Raw genomic sequence first — 19556 nt, 5'->3', positions numbered from 1 at the left:
ACAACAAAAAACGGCCTCCCGCAACGTACGGGAGAATTGGTAAATAGAGGTATTTTCGGGCAAAATAGTACATTTTACTATACCATGAATACTTCCACAACTGGAAAGGCGGGCCCTGTATGTATCTTAGGTGACTTAGCAGGCATAGGTTTACGTGACATCACATATGGATAAACACTAGTAATATCGGCGTAATTTAACGTCTCATCACTCCCACACTCGACGTAAGATCGAAACACTTCAGTGCGACCACGGTTGTAACAATTCTTGGGAATAAGGAAATCAAGCATGTTAATACAACATTCTTTAAGAAGCCTTTGTACATAGTCATCCGTCTTTACTTTCTTATCCCAGAACATTTCCAGATTTCGTATAGGTTTATACCTAAACTTTTGAGGTACCTGCGGCAGAGCATTGTTTGTTCGTATCTTTTTTCCATCATATTGTAAGAGTCATGAGCGCCATGGAAAATGGCGTCGCGATTAAAAGGGTAACAGCGCCTACATGAATGCCAGAAGCATCCCATGAATTCGAAGGCAGCTTTGAATCCGTGCCATCCATCAACTTGGTACCTACCAATACATTTTCCCCACCTCTCCCAGCACGCTGGATTTCTATCCCTAATTGTTCTTCCATATATATATAAGCCATTGCATAGGTTTAGTACTATACTTAGTCTTATGATAAAAACCCAACGCAGGTATTACGGGGATAGTATTTTCAGGTAAGTACAAAGCATGATAAGTACGCTTCGCAAGACTTGCAATGGTGAATGACGTAATGATACATTGCAAACCATTCGTTTTCTTTTCAATATCACTACTATCCATTTCATAAAGATATTCCCCTGATTTTGCGGTGCTGCCGTGACGTCCAGTCAAAACTTATATTTCATTGTCGTACCTCGTTGGAATTGCTGGAATGTTGTCTTTTCAATACTTAAGACATAAAAATTTCTTTGTACTATGTAATGAGAAAAAAATAAAAATTAATGAAAAGTGCGTATTTTTTCGTACATTTTTGGTAGATCAATGTTTATAGAGCTATATCTCAGAAAAGAGATGACGTGAAATAATTTCCTGTGTGCAATATGTAGAGGCATCCATTAGCTGTAAGGTGTGAAAAGTTCAATTTTCATCACTTGATATTTTTTGTGTAATTAAAACAAATATACGACGCTCTGATCTCCTTTACTATCGTAGGTAGAGAAACGTACAAAACACTGTTCGAAAATTTGGAAGTCTAGTGTTCCAAATATTTGGAACTATTAACAAAAAAGGGTTTAGTCGGTATAGTATTTATTTTTTTAAAAAAATGTTTATTTCAACATATTCTCTGCATTAAGCGGTGAGCCATGTTGCAGCCCAATCTTTAAATTTCCCGCGCTTATATGAAGAAACAGCATACAGTAAATGGAAGTGCGGCAACGCTGTCGTGCAGTGTTGTCGCGTTCAGGAAGCTTGTAGCGCGAAGCCTACTTCATAAGAATGTAATAGGAAAAAGTATTTATTGTAACCTTTCACATCATAAAAATATTAATGCATGTACACTCATGTCCAAAATTATTGTCGCATGTCTATAAATATGTTATTGTTGGAATATAATTTGATAATGAATTCGCCTGGTATTTCTTATAATGTTAGTATGTGTATAATCGGCAAAGACTTGTAGGCTATGTGGCAAATTTCATGTCAAAAGAGCAGTAAATAAGAACAATAAAACGAAACTAAAATTTTCTTATCCATTTATCAACATTTTGTTTTACTCATGCTAATTTTCGTATTCTTTTCCTATGAAATTTACTACAAATATACATTTCCCGACTCTACATATAGTATCAGTAATAAAAGTACCCTGAAAAATCATTATCAAATTGTATTCTTACAAGAAGACAGTTATAAATATGCGACAATAATTTTGGACATGAGTGTACACATCTCAATGTAATCGAAATAAAACATTGAAGTAACACATCCACAAACTCATCTCTTAATCTATTTATTTCATTCACTTTCGTCATGGCTTTGTTGACTCATCGCTGCTCCTGCTATCTTCCCTAATATTTATAAATAATGGCTCCATTTGTACCTCAAGATCTATCAGTATATTACACACTCTCCAGCTTACGAACATGTTAAAGGTTAAAAAGAAATGTACTTATGTAGCCTTGGCAATCATGTGTTCACGCAAGTTCTGCGAACAATTCCCCTGCCGAATGTAACACAGAATGAGTCCTTTGTTTTCTTTCAACGAAAGTAAACAATGCAATGAGTAGGTGACGAGGGCTGTATTTACGTCTAATCACGTTGCACTGATTGTCTTCAACACTTCCCTTCGGTTTGTAGGCGTCAAAAACTTACACACACACTCACGTCATATGGGTTCATTGCAATGAGACGGACTAATGGGCATTTATATTTCCGTGAGTATATCTTGTGCTTTTTGATTTAAAAAAATGGATATTCCTTCACGAGCGGCGTTATTACAAACAGAAGAGGCAAAATATTTAGTGATAATGAAATTGCAGAACTGATGAATGACTCCGACTCAGACGGTTATGAGTTAGTAATTAATAGTAAGGACATTGATTATTCTGTGCTCAATGGCGTATCCGGGAGTGAACAAGATAGTAACTCTGTTTCAAGTAAACCTGAGGCTGCGCCCCCCAAAAAAGCGTCATTCCTATTCAAAGGCAGATTCTAATGTAGCTTGGAGCTCTTAGATCTGAAAACAGATTTTCTGTGAAGTGTGAACCCAATATTACATATCAACTAAGGTTGTATCACATAATAAACTTTGTGCGTGTTTTTGTTTCTGTGCAAGTGTATTTTGTATTGCGTGCAATAAGTGAAAAACTAACAAAAAGCAACAAATTTTCGAGGACCATCACATGCAAATCCAAAAAAGATAAGAGTTCGCTTTTCTAATTCTGAACACTTGGTACATTTACTGTATATCCTGTTAATTTCTAAGAAATTGGTTTTAAATCTGTGGAGACATTACATTTTAAAAATATCTCTAAAAAGAGCCGGACAGTGTGCGTGACAAGTTTAAATACCCGTCCGGCTGAGAGTGTATACGCGCCAGGAAAATGTGGCAACGTAGCACTCCGTATAAACTGCGATCGCGAAGGGCGCAAAGCAGAGAAAATCATAATGTCATATTTGTGATTGTTTATCTTTTAAAACAAGTCAAAACAGTTTGGTTGATAAAGCTACTTTAAGATCTTTCTAAAAGTCTTTTCAGATTGTTAATACACCGCAGCAATTCAGAGATAATGATGTCTCACTTTTTACTGAATAACAAGAAAATTACTACGTGTTGAGTAGTGAAATTTTCTGAACTTACAGGTAATGGATGCACCTACATATCGTGCACAGGAAATTATTTCATGTTATCTCCGTTCCGAGATATAGTCCTGTAAACATTGATTTACCAAAAAAGTACGAAAAAATACGCACTTTTTCATTAATTTCTATTTTTTTCTCACTATACAGTACAAAGAAAATTTGGATGTCTTGAGTATTGAAAAGACAACATACCAACAATTCCAACGAGGTACGACAATGCAGTATAAGTTTTGACTGGACGTCACGGCAGCACCGCGAAGTCAGGGGCCTATCTTTATGAAATGGATAGTAAATTTGATAATAGCTTCTGCTAGAATTCTAACGTCATTCTCACGATAAGAGAGCTTTCCTTTTGCAGGTTGAACTCCTCGCCACTTATCGCACGTTCTTGGTGCCAGGCTGCTAATTCTTGTTTTTCTTCTGTGCTTCGCCCCTCAGGATCATAGAATTCAATTGAGGGTAGGGTACAACATAATTTTGATTTTCCTCTGTATTGAACAAATATGGGAAATCTCCCTTTTTTAAATTTTCAGTCAGGTCTAAAGTTTGGGGTAACTTGGATAGTTTGCATCCGATAAACAAAAATAATCTTTTGGAAAAATACGATTTACAATGTTAATATTGAAAATTTTTCGACCCTAAATAAGGATATTAGGAATATGTTGCTCTTCTATTAGATTTCTAAGGCAGGAGACCATCGTAGCGACTAACGTTGTGGGCGATGCAAATTATACGTCTAAAGACGGGACGTTCTACTAATACATGATTAATAAAAGCCGTCATCGTCCTGAAAGAAATTGATTTCCATTATTATCACCACATGTCTTACAGGGCTCATCGATACCTTTAGTTATACGGGTGTGACACACATGCTTACAACACACGAGCACTACCTCGTGTTCCCTTTTACCACGTGCATTTGCTGCTTTTAACATCGTTTCTCCATTATAAGCAATGTACATAAACCTATTAGTATGTACAGGCTGTCTCCGTACAAACCATGTGTGGTTCATATCAACATGCATGTGACATGTTGAACAAAAATGTTCACCACACACGTGAATGGATTATCGACGCCTGTTATTAACAATAACACCACAATCAATGCAGACCTTAACGTTATCACAAACAGATTTGCCCACTTTATTACGCTTCACATGATTCTCAAAACATATACCTTGCAAATTCTCTATTGCAAGCATCACGTTTAATTTTCTTATTGGTATAATTGCGTTCGTGTTGTGTTCGCAAAGGGAACACTGAGTTTCACATTTGTGTTTATATGACAACGCATTATGCGCTACCTCCGGTGCTTGGGGTCCCTGGTTCGATCCCAGCTCGCGCCGTGTGGACTTTGTGGTGGACAAACACCGTGCTCGTAGGTTTTCTCGGGGTTCTCCCGTTTCCTCCCACTTTCTTCATTCCACCATATCACTCATTTCTCATTATCACCGTCTCCTTTGGTTTAACCGGCATAAACGTGGGACGTTAAACTTAAGAATTTCATTTCATTTTTTTCATTATACGCTGGCAAACAATAATAGGAATACTTCAGTTTACCAGGAAAAGTTTTAATATTGCGAATCGGTTCAAAATGACCATTACTGTCACCTCTCTGATAATGGAGAAAAATATTATTTTCTGCAGGCTTTCCTGGGTAACGAACTACATATTCCCGATTATTTTCTCATGCTCCTCATAAATCACGATTTGATACTCCCCTTTCAAATATGATTGAAAAGTTTCAACGTCTTTAGTCACAACATCACTTCGTTTTAACGTCAACTCCTACCATTTCGCAGAGAACTTCTGCTTTAAGAGGCCATGTATCATGGTCTCTTGTTTATTCCACAAACTTTGCCTACTTGCAGTGTGTTTTTTAATCCATCACACAATTGCCATGGGGAGGCAATTAATATTCTTATTTTCTATGCGTATTAAACGCTTTTCCAAATAATCCTGATGTTTTGCATACTTTTTAACAATAGTTGCTGCATTTCTTCCTTGACCATGCATACTGTCGGCCAAATGGAACCGGAAGGGTACTTCGTGCCCCAAAAGGAACTCCTCATTTGAATCTAATACTCGTTCAATTGAGGTGAGGACAGTTCTAGCAGAGAAATAGCGCTTTCTTCTAAATGGCATTTACACAGACTTGTTATTTCTACTATTAATACTGTCTATGTATAGCCCGATATAATCCATGGAGCGTGCATTGGAAATTACATGTTGCAACGCAAAATCAATTAAACTTTCAATATAGGCCTCTGGATTATCAATAGCCCTCTCGTTATCCATAGGTCTAACATCGATTTCATGGCCCGCAAGATGAAACTTACGAAACATTTTTCTGCTTTTTCTAACAACTTCAAAGTTACTATTCCTCTGATTTTGCCCGTCATTATTATTATTACTACTACTTGTTTTACTACTAGTAGTACTACCACTAGTACCACTTGCACTATTACTATTTTGCTCCCACATCCCGCCAGTATTGGATCAGGGGCGTATGACGGACCAGACTGAGGATCAAATTGGTTCCCATAACCCCCATTAGCCCGTACACAATGTTTATGCGGGGAATTGTATACAAGATATTGTCCCAGGACCTGCTGCGTGGGTGTAACCACAGCATCGTCCATATTTTCAACCAATCTCCTCATTTCTTCTTCAACGGAATTTAAATCAATCCAATCTAAAAATGATAAATCATTATTACTTATTTTATAATATTACTATTCAAGTTACAATTTTCTTGAGGGGTCACAGCTATGAGTTTTCAGATGGGGTTACACATTGATTCGAAAGAAACCGCGTCCCAAAATCGAAAAACTTTTACAGCTCTATATCGTTTATTCTGTCTACCTGACCCTCCCCACAAGATAATAAATAAATAAGTTTATGCTCAGCCTGTTCATAACCATCAGAGTACGGAAAAATCCGTAAACAAACAAGTCCAACACGTCGGCACTGCTTACACATTGCTGTAATATTAAAATGTAATTACCTTCAAAGACACGAATGGTGGGTATTAGTGCGTGGCATATCTCCGAGCCCCGATGTTTCAAACGCTGAAGTTCCATTATAGCTTTCCATGCGCTGAAAACTCCTATACACGTTGAGACTACAAACCACTTCTTGAAGGTAGATCTCATCACCCATTTTGAGTTCTTCAGTGCGGCAGAAGAAATCCATGTAAAATAAACAAAAGAAAAAAATACTTTTGAGTTATCAAGCATGCTTTAGCAATAATGTTATAAACTAGTCACTTATTTTCAAGCACCACTTAAATATTAAGCGTAAGAAAAAACCCAGTCTAAAATTTTTAGAAGGCAGTTATACAATGTATAAACAGAGTACCAATTACTTATTTTAAAGCTTCAATTATATAAAAATCAAATAAGTAAAACAGCAATCACAGTAGTTAATGCAGAAAAACTAACTAGAGTTTAAAATAACTTTCTCACTCTTCAATAACATTGAATAAAATTGAGTGTAACAACGAATCCAATAACTTATTTTCAAAAAGCACCTAAATAATGTATAAACAGAATATTAGTTACTTATTTTCAAGTTTTAGTTATATATTAATCATATAAGTAATCCAGCAATCAGAATATTTAGTGCAAGAAACTGACTAGAGTTTAAAAAAGTCTTTGTTACTGTAAAACAATACTGAATAAAATTTAATCTAACAAGAAAACCGATAAGTTATTTTCAAACTATTGTTAAATAATGTATAAGGAAATAGTCAATTAGTTATTGTATAATAATCAAATAAGTAAAACAAAAAGACATCCCTTAACTTCCTTTATATCTGCAGAAGATTGACTACAGTTTAAGAAAAGTCTCTCTCTCACTGACCAATAATTTTTGGTTAAAAATAAACCACGAAAAAGTGCAAATTGTATGAATTCTTTTCTTTAATATTCAATAAATATAAGAAATATAAAATACACAACTCTTAATCCCTAGTTGTTCTCTAATTAATCTCCAAAAACAACAACACGACGTACTTATGTCGGTACTCCTGGTGTCCAACAAGAGCAAAGTAGGACCTTATCCTTAAAAGGGGGACTTTTTACTGTCACTACAGGTTTTATATTAAAACTCCCGTAGGGATTAACACACTGTAATATAATAATAATGGATTTATATAAAAATCAGCTCGTTTAAAAATCTATACCCTTTTTTTATTTTCTAAACATTTGTTTCAAAGCAAGGGTTCAAAGGCAGACGAAACTTCTATTCAATGTTTTACGTCTAATAGCGTAAAAGGAAATGATATCAAAAGCGGATAAATATCTATTATACATATCATTGCATTATGTTTCATTATTGCCGACAAGTTCTATCATGTTTTTGTATCCGATGATAGCTAACGCACTCTGGTGTAATTTTTGGAAGTATCCAGTTTACTTTTAACTGTGTCAGGCGCTGGGTATACGTTTCTAGTGTGTCGCGCTTTATTTTTTCTGATCTGGTGATTAAACACTTTCTATGCAATATATACACTTGGTTTATATTACACGCATTTATTAGTATTATTATTATTATAAATACATTATCCACGTTTTAGTAATCAGAGGGATTTGCGTTAATTAATATTAGGTTACGACCAACGGTGGCAATAACACGTATTATATTGCAGCCCTCAGAACAAACTTCTTTATTTTCACGGGTACACATTTTTAATACGATCACAAACAAAGCGTTCCGTAAATAGTATGCCCATCAGAACCGCCTATTCACTCGTTTTCTATAGCAAAAGTTCTAAGTTCAAATTTTATGGGATACCCTAAATCGTAGAGATGCAAGTGCTCGAAAAAAAAACCGGCTTCTTGGAAAAAACTCGGTTTTTTCTGCTTCGCTTTTTTGCTTGGGAAATTTTGGGCTTTTTTCAAATTTCTGCTTTAAATTGACAGAGCAGATTTTGTTTCGCTTCTCTATAACACAAAAGTCATTTAATTAGTGGTTGATGCCGATAATAATATAAAACCTCGAAAATAAACCATGAATTTCGAAAAGATATTTCAAACAATTTTACTTCTCAACATATTTACATTATGAATTCCAAAGGATTAACCAATGTATATAATAAGATTTTTTTAAACCTCCTACATACAAAAGTAAGTAGGGTTGGCAAGAACCATGGTTGGTTTTGAAAATGCCAAAAACCCGGTTTTTGGGGGGAGTTTAAACTAGGCTTTTTTTGGCTTAAACCAGGTTTTTTGGGTTTAGATATTTTGCTTTATGTATTTATATTACATATTGACAGAAATAAGTTTGTTTCGCCTTGGTGTTATTATGCAACAATGGGGTTATGCTGGAAGAGGTCACAAAAGCTTTAAGAAATCCGGTTAGTAAATTTCTTAAATTGGGAAACTCCCGCCCTAGCCATCGGGAAAATCCCGTCATTACTCTAAATGTAAAACAATAACAGAAAAATCCTGTTATTGCTTTGCATGTAAAATTTAAAAGTCAATGTACCATAATCAGTACGCTGAAACTGAGGTATTAAATTACAAATTTACTACGTACATATCATTGAAAGTTCAATCCAAGCTAATGTTGGAAGCTACATAGGCAATCGATAAATTATGCCAATTTCTATCAATATATTTAAGCAACCTTGGCTTCTTTATAAAACAACAGGCATTCAGGCATGCAGAAATATACAATTTGGTTTCGTTTCGTATGTTCAGGTTTAACATCCTTACGTAATACCGAGGTTATCAAGGAGAAGACTTTCGCTTAAAGTTACATCCGGACCGCTACTTTGTTTACGCATGAAAGAAGGGTTGTGGTTCAACCGAGAATTCAACATGGGATACCTTGATTAAAAGGTGAAAACGAAATAAAACTAATGCAGATTTTTTGATGTGTGGAAACGTCACCATGAATTTCGCACGATTCGCATTTTTTGTTCTTTTTATTTTTTTGGGTTTAAACCAGTTGTTTATTTAAAAAAGAAAAAAACAGCTGGTGTAAACCAGCCAACCCTAAAAGTAAATACTTCTTTTAAAAAATACACAAATAACTAGCAAAATTTTATGTAGTATTTTTACTTCAAAATATTCCATACACTCTTTTTGGAACAAAATAAAATAAAAATAAAACGTAAGAGAAATACTTAGATTTTTATGATTCACTTAAAGTCTACACATCTAGAGCTTTTGGTTCTGTATATTCTTTAAATTCTATAGTTTTATATAACCACCATCACGGTTTACTCAGTCCTCAAGTTTTCTGAATTTTTAACAAGAGGGATTCAACATATGAAGTGTGTGAGGCAAGTACATGATAACTCACAATTTTACTATTTTAAGAAATTAGAGATTTTCTGCTGCACAATCCATTTTGAAAGTCGGAAAGCTGATTTTTCACATAAGACTATACATGAAGGACTAAACGAAGTGGTATGCGTTGCTGTCTATCTGCTGCATAACTCAACAATTGAAAATTTGTTGGTTACCATGTTCTTTGCTCACACCCTTCATCTCATTACGGAACTCTCCCCACCCCACCATCACCACCACCACAAAAAAGGAATATATTTAAGTTAAGATAAATACAACTGCACAAGAAACATGACTGAGTGGAGCTTCTGCGCTTCTATCGGGAAGTTCGGGATACAACCCAGCATTCGACCATTCTGACAAAACTTTTCTTCATTCCATCTGTGAAGTAGAAATAGTGCGTGTACTGTGAGTTGGCCGACTTCCTTTCTTATTGTTTTTAAATCGTTATTATTACTAACTACCAGCAGGAACTGTCTTGCGAAGGTTAGAGGGGCGGTCTTTCGGACTGAAGCCTGTTCCCCAAAATTACGGAATGTCTAAAACAAAGGAAATATCTATTAGTTATGCCTTTACTCATAAACTTTAAGCTCCCGTCAAATAAAAATTACGAATGTTTAGAAAAACTAAATATTAGTAAGAAATATCCCTCCCAAAATACTCTTCTAAATTCGCCACTGATTCTCAGTATAAAATGATCTTCAAGGTTGTATTCGGAAGATTATCGCTAAATATGTAAACGAAACGAAATATTATGCCTGTACTCATAAACTTCAAGCTCCTCCCAAATAAAATTAGGACGTTTTAGAAAACGAAACAATCAAAGAAACCTCTCCCAAAGTACTTTTCTCAATCCGCTACTGATTATTTGTATAAATTAGTATTCAAGATTGTGTCCGGAAAATTATTGCTAAATCGTTGCACAGCTACAATATAACAGAAATGTGGAAGTACGGTTTGACGAATATATTGAAAAACGTACGCTTTGACGGATATATAGAAAAACGTATGTTTAACTTTTGCGCTAGAAGCTAGAGTACTAAGCTCTTAGAAATGAAACTCGGATGACAAACTAAAATGATTTAGAGAAGAATAAAAATGTCTATAACTCAAAAGTTAAAATAAAGTTAAATAGCCTCTAAAATTACCCACATATACTACATTCTTCATGTTAGCTTTAATTCGTAAAACATGTGCTCCATCCATCTTGATGGTGAATTTCAGAGCGAAATATGGAATTTAGGTCATGGAATTCTTATCTAACTATAGAATATACCATAAGAAAGCTATTTAGATAGAAAAAACATGAAAATGAAAAAAGCCAAAATTTCCAAAATTCTCGTTTTTTCCCCAAAAAATCCGGCTTTTTATGTGAAAAAAACCATCGATTCAAAAAAGCCGGCTTTTTTGCTTCTCTACTAAATCGTGTCATATCTTGCAGTATGGGAGCGCACGTTAAAAATCCTAACAATACCATGTATTTTTTGCGCTTCTACCTGTTTAGCTGAAAAACAAACCTTCAAAATCTAAATTACGTCTAATATATAGTATTACAGTTAAAACTTGCATGGTCACCTTTGGTGTAAAGTAGTCCGGATTCCTCCTAACTATGTGAAAATTATTCAGTTCGGATTGTTATTGTTGATGTTAAAAATCAGTACAAACAAACTCTTTTAAAAATAGTACAGCTAAAGTTTTGGGTAGTACAAAAATATAGGATCATTCGTGGAGTTCACACCTTTGCTACACGTAATAATCCCAATGGAAATATAAACCAATTACTCTCTTCCACCCAAGTACATTTCTTTTCTCAGAAACTTAATGCAGCAATTTCGGGTTCCCCGCCCGTATCCTCCCATCTCGCCATTTTTTAACAAAAGTACCTTATTATCAACTAATCTTATTAGGATTCGTTAGATATAAGTTTCTCTTAAATGTGCCGCGTAAATTTTCACGGTGTACTCCCGTTTCATTCCACTTTCTCCAGTCCTTTATTTTTAAGGAGTTTTCAATAATGATATAACACAAAGCACAGCTTGTAAAGCAAACCGTAGAAATTATTATATCAAAACAAAATTCTCTCAAATGTTCCCCATGAATTTTCCCAAAGCTACCCATTTCCTCCAACATTTCCATCTCATCATTTTTTCAACAAAGTCCATTATTACCAACTAATCTTTTTAGGACCCAATAAATATGTTTTTCTTAAGTGTTCCCCAAAGTTCCCACGGTTCCCTTTACATTATCATTACACTATTTTTTCAATAGTGTAAACCGTCTCATAACCGTAAACAGTAAAATAATAGTTCATAAGAAGTAGAAATAATTTACGTGTAATTTCTAAGATGACAAACTTCACAAAAAATCAGTAAACACGCGTAATATTGTTCAATCGTTATGTATAAGCACGGTAATATCACGAATAAGGATAACGGATATAGATCATGGGTAATTTATATATACTTTATTTAGGACAGTTGGTGGGCGGGCATCACTTAAAATGTTTCTCTCCATAGACAATTTCAAATGTTGCAATAGGTGGAAATGTATTTTATTTCATATATTGGGAGTGCATCAGGCATCATTTTCTCTGTATGTACATCAAACTATTAACTGTAATTGGAAAATAGAATTTTAGAACATGTCAAACAAAAATATTGCATATAGGTTGTTAACGGATTCTCATTTCATATTCATTAAATGCTGTCTCTCAAATCTTTGATTGTCATCTAACACTAGTTAAAATTTTCAATTTTTAACAGTAAATGGGAAATTGCAAACAAAGTTGAAATACTGATTTACATCTAACGTTTATGTACAACATGTTAACTGGGTACTCGAATCTATGTTATTATTACGTTTGTAGCAATACAAAAAATGATTCACTTGCGAATAATTCCTTAGGGTTCTCATCTACAAGGAAAATAGTCTGCATCTCAACCATCAAAATATGTCAATGCACACACTTACTTACTTATTCTCCCCCGTCATAGTTCATTCACATGGAAGCCGCGTAATCACGCGGAAAGGTATCCACTGCCACCATCAGAGGTCATTCCATCTGAAACGTCATAGCCCACAAACACTTTCACTTTGGACAAAAGCAAGCTTCCTCATAAGCGCACTTAGTATCCAAACCTCGGCCAGGAAGGACATACGAAAACCATACTCTCTATCATGCTACAGCAGTATATGCAGACTACATCGTTGTTCTAATGAGCTTCAAATCAAATTTCAAATATCTTCACAACGACTTTCCACATAAAAGGAAAATAAACAAAAAATGAAATAAATAAATAAATAAAGATTTCAATCCTACCCTACCCTTCACAAGTTCCAAATATGTTTCTTCCCATAGGATTTTTTTAAAAGCGAGTTTTTTAATATTTCGGAACAATTTACCATGTTCACACAAAGTGTTCGAGTAATTTATTATGAGAGAGATAATTTTAATAAAAACGAATGAACACATAAGCAGAACTTCTAAAAAGGAAGTGAATATATTAATAATACAAATCAAATAATGGGTGGGTCCCGGGTTCAATTCTCAGCACAGATATACATATTTACGTCTCCGTGACATCTTTCACTCCAACTCCCGGGGTTCAATTTCAATTGTCAATACAAAACAGGGATCATTCTTTATCCATGAGTTTTTTTTTAAATATTTCGAAACAAGTTTCTCTTTATGAGATTTTATTGAAAGCGGTCCGTTAAAAGGAGACAGAGAATTTTAATGAAAACGAAAGAATAAAAGATACGAACCAATTAAAAATCTTTATATGTTCAAGGGAACCATTAGGCGGCTCTCGCCCAAGACCCATTCTTTGAAATAAGTTTCCATGGTAAACGATCCTATTAAGAAGTAATGCTCACACATTTAACAATGAGTATACCTTCATAAGCATAAAAACTCTTTACATGGGATATAGGGACCAATTTCTTTATAAGTTCAAGGGGACCTGGGAAAGCATTGACCATGGGCCCTACAGGAGCTAAAAGGAATTCATTGGGGGCCCGAAAGAATAAAATATACAAACCAACTAAAATCAATTAAAATTAATGTTTCCAATTAAAAATACATAAGCATAGGAGGAGAACTGAACAATGCAGGGACTATAGGAACCAAAACTATGGCCCATACACTCATCAGGAGCCATGCCACTACGTGGACACATCAATGGTCATTCACTTCTCATATCACTTATTCTACCTTTCCAGAAAAAAAACGTTTAGAAGTAATGACACACTACACATGTTCTACGTACTCAGACCGGTGTAATGGTCAACTACTTAACCTTACATGATTTATCTAACTTGTTTAGAACTTAATTAAATGTACCGTAAGCGCGGTATCCTTTTTTCGTGTACAAATATAAATCTTTACTACTAACATGACATGAGAAAACTACGATTTTTGCCTACCAGAATAAAACATTAATTAAAACAAAATCGTCAAATTTTTGCCAAATGTCCACTTCATATTTTTGCTATTCTTCATATAATTACAGATTCAGAATTTAGTTGGAAAATTATTTGAAAATTGGGATATATGAACAGCATTATGCATGGTGTAGAACATAAAGTTTACGTGGTCAAAACGTAGTAAATATATTTTACAAAAAGATTTTAAATGTCTCAGTATATAGTTACACTATTTCTTAATAGAAAAACATAACACCGTAGTTTCAAATTAATTTTGAAAATTTACTGACAATGGACCACTTGCCAGAGAATCGCCCTTTAAGTTCTGAGTGTGAGCCAACACTGGCAGAATGTTATTTGTATTTTTTCCACCATGTACTATTTATCTATCAAAAAGCAATTTTGATTTTAGAAAAGACTGACATTAGTGCTTGTGATGTATATTCTGTCATGAATGAATTAAGAAATTCTTTGAAGAGTAGACATTGGGATGAGATCTTTGGTTCTAAAGCTAATCAAGGATTAAGGAATTTGAACAGACAAGAAGCTTTTAAGTTTAGAAGGGAGGCACTTGACGTGTACTTACGAGCAATAACTTGCCTAGAGAAATGGCCTGACTTTGAGGGTTCTCATTTTAAATACTTTTCGTACTTGAATCTAAACAAGTCATTGCCAAGTCTAGAAGAAATTAAATAAATTGCAAATAATCTTGGACTTGAATTAGACTAGGACTCCCTTTACGAGTAAGTGTGTCTACTACGTGAAGCAGAATCTCCCCTTCTTCACGACAGCGCACTTACAAGTGCCCAAAAATGGGTTAAATATTTCAAAGTAAAATGTACATCAGATAACTCGCCTCAAATAAAATAAATTGTTCAATGCGTTTTTGCAATCCTACCCAGCAATGCTTTAGTTGAACGTGTTTTTAGTGTCATGAACAATTTATGGACTGCTGAGCGAAATAGTTTGAGTGTATCGTTAGTTAAAGCCTAACTATGTATCAGGGAAAATTTGAAATTTACTTGTAAAGAATTTTATACATATGTTAAGAATGAAATACGATTTCTGAAAGCAAATTTCATACAATTCGAAGTATAAATTTAAAAAGTAGCTTCCATTTTGTAAATACAAAACTGTCACCTTTCATCATTTATAACCGATTAATACATTTTGTTCATCTGTTCAGATAATTATAAAGATATGACAGGAACTGTATCAGTGAAAATTTGAAGCTTACTTCTAAGGAATCTTATACATTTATTGAGAGTGAAAAAGGACTTCTTAAATTAATTTTCTGCAGTTCAAGTATAAGTTTAGAGAGTAAACTTCATTTTGTAAATCTAAAATTAACGATTAATATATTTTGCTGATCTATTTTGAAATTTTTGAAGAAGTGACAGTTACTGGTAAATACAACACAATGATCAATACTGACTTCAGTTTCTCATTTTTATCACAATGTGTTTATTAGGCTAATTAGTGAATGTACATACTAGTGAATGTAATGTGTGCAGAATAGAGCTGCTAATACACTTTTGTTCACGATAGTACATATCCGTCCTATGGATGGACCCGAAGTAGTAGTGGTCCCCGTTGGCGCGAATGACTCACCCTGCGAGGAAATTCCTCACTCTCTTTTATGAACGGAATTTTTGAAATTCGTTTCCTTTTACGGTTAAGATGAGTGCTTTGGTACCTTGATTCCGATTGCCTGATAGAGGTCACGTGATCTTAGGCCCCGCCCACGCGGGAAATTTAAATTTTAGCCACATCCCCAGGTCACGTGGTATGACGTCATGAATCACCCTGTAGGGAAATCCTTCACTAAAGGAATTTTTAAAATTCGTCCCTTTTTTCGGGTAAGGTGAGTGCTTTGGTACCTTGATTTTAATTGGCGGATAGAGGTCACGTGATCTTAAGTCCAGGGATATTTGAAATTCGTTCCATTTTACGGGTATCCTTTTTGATGAGTAGTTTTGTGCCACGATTCTGATTGGCTGATAGAGGTTGCATGATCTTAGACCCGCTACACGGCGGTGAACAGGTTACATGGTATAACGTTACGAGTCACCTTTGTGGGGAAATCCCTCATTCTCTTTTATGATAATGATTTTTTAAAATTTGTTTCATTTTAAGAGTAAGATGAGTGCTATGGTACCTCGATTCTGATTGGTTGATCGAAGTCACGTGATCTTAGCCCCGCCCATGTGGGAAATTCAAATTTTTGATCACGTGGTATAGCATCATAAGTTAACATTGCGGGGAAATTTATCACAATGAACTTTAGAATGACGTTCCCTTTTATTGTTACTGTACTGGTTATGTATTAAAGTTCACCTTAAATATTATCGTTTCCTTTTATGGGTTTAAATGTAATAATATTATTCAAATGCGTAGTTTTTTGAAATTTATCATACATTCTTTTCAAAATTATGCTAAATGCCTAGCGTACATATCTCTGACCATGGTTCAATTCCCGGCGGGCGCTCAGATTCAATATTAAACTAAAGGGATGCTAAACCAAAATATAATAAAACAATGGTTTCAAAGGGAATCGAACAATATTATTCTCATGCGTAGTTTTCGAAATTTTGTAATACATTCTTTTTAAAACTAAGCTAATTGGTTAGCGTACACACCGCTGACATGAAAAAATGGTTTTAAAACGCATGAGTTGCTAGTGCGTGAGGTATTTCATTCAATTCCCTATTTATGATGAACAACATCGTGCCCGTTTTCTCTCACTCCTTAATTGATCCACGATCATTTATTTACTCTCTCATAGTCAAATGGGAACGATATTTCATGCTAAAAGTAAATCAGTGTGTTAGTGATAAAAATGTTATCCTCATGCGTAATTTATGATTCTCATAACTCCACGGATATTGAGTAACGCGTCTATAAACTTGTCTGAGGATAAAATATCAATGAACTTACCTCACATTCAATGAACGAAAAGTAGCCGCAGTAAAGTTTGAAATAAAAATACTTATAAAAAGCACACCTTTTTCACTTGGCAGCTGAGGGTGGTGTAGGATTTGAAAAATTAAATTTAGATTTTTATTTAGGTCGCTACGAAAACGACGTCACCATCAACCAATCAGAAACGCGGAAATTCATAAATGACATCACAACGAACCAATCAAACCGCTGCTTTCAATATTGCGATCATCATGAATCACGAACCAAAAGGATGTGTAACAATCGATCGTGACGTCATTCACGTTTTTTAATAGTTATGAAATCCTTATTACAACATCTAGTATCGCAATTCTGATCATGACATCATCCCGAATGTTTTCTGCCTGGACCACCTTTCGTAACTGTAACGACATTTCAATTTTCTCATATTCCATAAGAGAATGTCAATGTATGCTTTCTCATGAATCATGCTGACACGTTCGTGGTAAAACAGAATTAATACGACACATCATCCACTGACGTTTGCATTTCAATCATATGTGCTTTTATGTCAACACACAAAGAAGTCTTTCAGCATTTTATTTTAATCCACGAACAGAAACGTTATTTTCTTTTGCACATCTTAAAGTATAAGTGTATCCTGTCAGGGACCATGGTTCGAAAACCACAAAACATGATTAAAACCGATCTCATTCATAGCTAAATGATTAGCGTACGCGTCTTTGGTTTGAAAGACCTGAGTTCGATTTCTGAAGAAACATTGTTAGGATTTTTCTATTTAGTTTTCCAAAACTTGGTTTAATTTTTAGTTCGAAAATTTAAAAAGTTTAGTTTGAGAAAAAGTTTGATTTGAAAATTTTTAGATTTGATTTACATCTTTAGTTCGAAACTTTTGTTTTAAAAATTGGTTTGGTTCGAAAAAAAATTGGTTTGAAAATTTAGTTCAAAAATTTTTCTTTTGAATCTTTTAGTTTCAACTTTTTTGGTTCGAAGAAACTTTGTTTTCAAATTTTTTTCAAAGTTTTCTGGTTCTAAAAATTTTTGTTTGAAAATTCAGTTCGAAAAAATTTGGTTTTGAAATTATTTTTAGATTCAAATATTTTTTTAGTTTGAAAAAAAATTCGTTTCAAATTCCTTTTCATTCAAAAAATTTTTAGTTTCTCAACATTCTTGCACTCTGCGGAACCGTTTCGAAAACAATCGGAGCAGTTTAGATTTTAAAAATCTGGCAACACTATTTAGATCAATGAAGCGCTTACTGTGCAACAAAACGCTGAGCGTTTAAAAATCGCTCAAACTCACAACAATGTTTTATAAGAGTTCTAACAATGAAATCTGCAAGCGACAAGTATGGGTCCCTCTTTCACCATTGTTAGAGAATAAATTTATCCTTTCAAAGACATACTAATTCAAGGATAAGATTCTGTACTCATTCTTCACACGTAAACATATAAGGTGGGCTTCCTCTCCATCCAGGTAAGAACCATTTACCCATAAAAGGAAACGATAATATTTAAGGTGAACTTCAGTACATAACCAGTACAGTAACAATAAAAGGGAACGTCATTCTAAAATTCAGAGTGATAAATTTCCCCGCAATGTTAACTTATGATGCTATATCACGTGATCAAAAATATGAATTTCCCACATGGGCGGGGCTAAGATCACGTGACTTCGATCAACCAATCAGAATCGAGGTACCAAAGCACTCATCTTACTCTTAAAATGAAACAAATTTAAAAAAAATCATTACCATAAAAGAGAGTGAGGGATTTCCCCACAAAGGTGACTCATAACGTTATACCATGTAACCTGTTCACCGTGTGGCGGGTCTAAGATCACGTGACCTCTATCAGCCAATCAAAATCGTGGTACCAAACTACTCATCAAAAAGAATACCCGTAAAATGGAATGAATTTCAAATATCCCTGGACCTAAGATCACGTGACCTCCATCACCCAATCAAAATCAAGGTACCGAAGCACTCATCTTACCCGTAAAAGGAAACGAATTTCAAAAATCCCGGTCATAAAAGACAGCGAGGAATTTCCCCGCAGAGTGAGTCATTCGCGCCAACGGGGACCACTACTACTCCCGAACAGAGATACTTCACACTTATACTTATATCATAGGGAATTTTAGGGGGTGCCGTTCTTTTTATCGTCCAGAGTTGGCAATCCTAAGTCGAATCAATTATGTTATGCTATAGTTATTAACATGGGCGCAGGAAGGGGAGGGCAGCGTGGGGCCCGAGCCCCCCTGGCTTACGAAAATGTATTAACTTTCTTAAGAGTTTCTAAATACAAATAAAAAATACCAAACGTAATATAGCAACCAGCGATTTTTACCCCCCCCCCCTAGGAAATATTGTTCGGGTGCCGATGGTTATCAATTAGTGTTGTAAATAGAAAAAAAAACGCTCGTATTTTTTCAGAACTGTATGTTTTTTTTTAGAAAAAAAAAACATTGCCTCTCGTTTTTTTTCTAAATTTTGTTTTTTTTTTCAAATAGTCATTTGTAATGCATCTTACGTCTATTTAAGTATGAAATATTTTTACGT

The 19556-nt window shown here is 34.6% G+C and overlaps 1 protein-coding gene across 3 annotated transcripts in view; it reads right to left on the bottom strand.

Moving 5' to 3' along the window:
- LOC145683851 (uncharacterized) overlaps positions 1-19556 on the bottom strand; it is a 233456-nt gene that overhangs the window by 57928 nt on the left and 155972 nt on the right. Inside the window, exon 2 of one of the 3 annotated variants that reach the window (XM_081755453.1) lies at positions 6358-6520. The exons of the other annotated variants lie outside the window; for them this stretch is intronic. The gene's annotated coding sequence lies outside the window, so the exon portion shown is untranslated. The remainder of the gene's footprint in view (positions 1-6357; positions 6521-19556) is intronic. 3 annotated transcript variants of the gene reach the window in all.

Source organism: Thermobia domestica, chromosome 4, assembly GCF_964235325.1.
Source record: "Thermobia domestica chromosome 4, izTheDome1.hap1.1, whole genome shotgun sequence".
NCBI lineage: Eukaryota > Metazoa > Arthropoda > Insecta > Zygentoma > Lepismatidae > Thermobia > Thermobia domestica.
Note: the sequence above shows the minus strand (reverse complement) of the source record. Positions and strands in the feature narration are given on the sequence as shown.